This window comes from Urocitellus parryii, chromosome 3 (assembly GCF_045843805.1).
Source record: "Urocitellus parryii isolate mUroPar1 chromosome 3, mUroPar1.hap1, whole genome shotgun sequence".
NCBI lineage: Eukaryota > Metazoa > Chordata > Mammalia > Rodentia > Sciuridae > Urocitellus > Urocitellus parryii.
The window spans coordinates 160,919,921-160,923,611 of NC_135533.1; the positions used below are offsets into that span (position 1 = coordinate 160,919,921).

General features: G+C 36.3%; 1 pseudogene; it reads left to right on the forward strand.

The window, feature by feature from the left end:
- The first annotated feature begins 2,268 nt into the window (after positions 1-2,268).
- Positions 2,269-3,039, forward strand: LOC113189176 (prostaglandin E synthase 3 pseudogene; annotated as a pseudogene).
- Positions 3,040-3,691: the final 652 nt, after the last annotated feature.

Sequence of the window (3,691 nt, forward strand, 5' to 3'; positions counted from 1 at the left end):
AGTACTATTTCAGAACAATTAGGGCAGTAAGGTATTCGTGGATGCTCCATGGGAAACACTGGAGGGGAGTCCCATTTTATTAACTGCCCAGACATATGATCTTAAGTTCAGGGCCAGTGTGTTTAAGTGCCCTGAATCTCACATATGATGTCTTTTCCCCTAAGGCTACTTTTAAACCACAAGCATGTTCATTGTGGGACCAATATGTAGGTAAATTCCCACCATATGCAGTATACTTAAATCCAATTGAATGTACAGGTATAATGTGTTTGAAAAACATCCCAATTTATGAATATCATTAGTAAATACTGCAATGAATTCTGCAGCCCACATAGCTGGATGTACTAAAAGTGGTTCTGGAAATAGATCCAGTAAGTTTTCCCATGAACTCCACTTACCTCAAAGCTCAATAAAGCCAAAATAGTCACAATATGGTGGTTGGAGACTTCACACTTCTCTGTTATTTGACTATATGTTCAGCCTGATGCATCAGGTTAGTCAGTTGCCTGTACTGTGGCTCAAAATCTTTCATGGTGGTGGTGACCAGTATATTCATGTACCCAGAAAGGATGAGTTTCAGTTTCCTGAAAGGTACAAGCATGACCTTTGCCCCATATTATTATGGAATATGGTTTATTCCATTGTCGTGTTTGTAAGTTTCTCCACCAGACTAAGCCCGATGGGCCTACTCTAGTAGAAGCCATGTGTTGCTGAGAAGGAGTGAGAACTTTGACAACATGATTTATAAATAAAAATTAAAACAGAGCATGATTTAAATGATTTTGTGGTGTTCTATATACCCTTTTTTGTTTTTGTAAAGTTGTTGAAAAGAAGAGCTGCCATAAGCTGGAGTATTGTTAGTTTTAAAATTTAGAAAACAGCCCCCAGCACGGTATAATATATTTAAACAATAAGAAACTACTTAGTGAGTATTTTCCCTTGGCCAGGAAGATGAGCAAAAATCACCTTTAGGAATGTGTTTATTGATATAATCAAGGTTGTTGTTAAACAGCCCCCAGCACGGTATAATATATTTAAACAATAAGAAACTACTTAGTGAGTATTTTCCCTTGGCCAGGAAGATGAGCAAAAATCACCTTTAGGAATGTGTTTATCGATATAATCAAGGTTGTTGTTAAGCTGAAAAGAGCAGTGAAAGAAGGCTAAGCTCCCATCAATTGTATGACTTAACTTTTGTCTTTAGTAATAAGCTAAACAATGAAATTATGAAATTGGGTCTGTATGAATACTGAAAGTCAGTCTTATATCTTGTTTGTCCTTGATGGCCTTATTATCTTAACTTAGGTTGTTATATTAGAAATTATAATTGTGTAAGACATTAACAGGAAATAGTTGTAAAGTTTAAAAGGAAAATACAAAATGAAATTAACAAGAGAAAATCATTTAGTTTTTCAGATAGCTGTAAACCAAGGAACTTATTTTTTATAATACCAAACTTTTACTTAATTGTGTATAGTATTTTTGCTTAAGATTACAGTAATCCTTACAACAAAAAAGCACATCCTGACCTTAATTCTAAATGAACTTGAACAGTTATCTTAAAATGAAATTAGTCGTAACTCAGGTGAGGTGACTTCTTGACAAGTGTTACATAAGGGTTTTATTTTTGAAACGAATCCTTCTCTTTTTTAAATACTATTTTATAAAGTTTTTATATATCATTTTTTAATTAGTTGACATAACATTACTTCTAAAACATGAATCAAACACGTTAGGAGAGATTTTAACTCTCTTTTGTGGGAAAGTGGTTAAATGTTTTTATATTGCATATTGTCCACCTTTAAATGAACTAGACTCTCTTTATTCTCTTGAAATTGTTTATAAGTGTATTTCTCAGTATAGAGAGTAACACAAAGTTTTATAGTTTGTGACGGACTAGTTTTATCTAATTACAAAATATTAAATGGCAATTTTTAAAAATAAATTATATTTGTTATTTTAGGGGATAACTTAGTTGTGACACAGAAATCCTAGACTGTTTTGGGGGGAAAGGGATAGTTGAGTCTCATTGTGCTCATTTGTAAAATGAGATCATTCGATTTTTTAAAGTGAGAGTTTCCAAAGATGAAGCTCTTAGTAAAAAAATACTTTTGAAACTGATTTTCACAAAAAGCTCCCGTGTGAGACAACTAAAAAATTTTCAAGGTAAAATGAGTAGATTATGAGAGGTCTCATCTAATCAACAGCTTAATTCACTGATAAAGAATAGCAGTGCGCCAGCCGGCAACCGGCCTCACCACCGCAGGCATGCACACGGTCTTTCTTGGTCCTCATGGCCCCTTTTCTTACACTCTCCTCTTCTCTCTGGTGAGAGGAGAGAGGAGCCGCTCTCTCCAAGTGGTGAATTCAGGGGATCTAGCCCGAGCCTGCTGCCAAAGTGGCCTATGGAGAGCTACTAGAGGCTGCGATTGGGGACAAAACCCCGGAGTCCCCATCAGAAAGGAGCCGACCGGAGCAGCCACCGCCAGAGAGGCCAGCCCACCGGTTCGACTGTCCCCCTGCCCTGCTCACAATCCAGCTTCTGCAAAGTGGACTAGGTCTTCATTGAATTTTGTGTTGAAGACAGTAAAGATGTTAACGTAAATTTTAAAAAATCCAAACTGACTTTCAGTTGTCTTGGAGGAAGTGATAATGTTAAGCATTTAAATGAAATTGATCTTTTTTTTTTTTTACTGTGTTGCTCTAAATGATTCCAAGCATAAAAGAAAGGGCAGATCAATTTTATGTTGTTCACGAAAAGGAGAGTCTGGCCAACCATGGCCTAGGTTAACCAAAGAAAGGGCAAAGCTTCATTGGCTTAGTGTGAACTTCAGTAATTGGAAAGATTGGGAAGAGGATTCAGATGAAGACATGTCTAATTTGGATTGTTTCTCTGAGATGATGAACAACATGGGTGGTGATGAGGATGTAGATTTACCAGAAGTAGATGGAGCAGATGATGATTCACAAGACAGTGATGATGAAAAAATGCCAGATCTGGAGTAAGGAATATTGTTGTCGCCTGGATTTTGAGAAAGAAAATTAAATTATTTCTCCACAAGATTTCATGATTGAGAAAAATTCCAGAGTTATAGCTCTAAAGGCAGCTGCTGTATTTGCCTCCTTTAACCCATTTTTCAACCTGTTCCCCCCGCCTTTTTAAGGGCTTCACTAAGGGTTGATAATGTACCATTGTATGGGGCAAATTTAAGTCAGCTAAGGCACTATCCCTATGCATGAGCATTTTTAAGACTGCCATGAAGCTGTGGAGGTCCTAGTTAATTGATAACACCAGCTGTGATAAGTAAGAACATTTCACCTGTCTCCTTTACTTCATAACATAATTATTGAATAATAAGAAGCTTAGGGAAAGATAACTAAATTTTAGTTTTTAGGATATGGACTCAAGAGTGGCTGAAACAAATTGGCTGACACCTTAAACTGATAACCTGCCTTTCCTCTGGAGTACCCTGCAGTATTGTTACACTAAAGTTTATTTTTCAAAAAAAAATACTGCATATTATTGTATGTAAGTGATTATTTGTCAGTGTTCTAGATGTATCTTAGCTAAAACTAGTGAATGCCCTTAACTTAGATGGCTTTTTTGAAGCCTATACATTTGGCATTATTTGCCCCTTAAGCTTTTACATGTCTTAGCATGGAGGGCCAAGAAAGCTGTAGATTGTTGCTT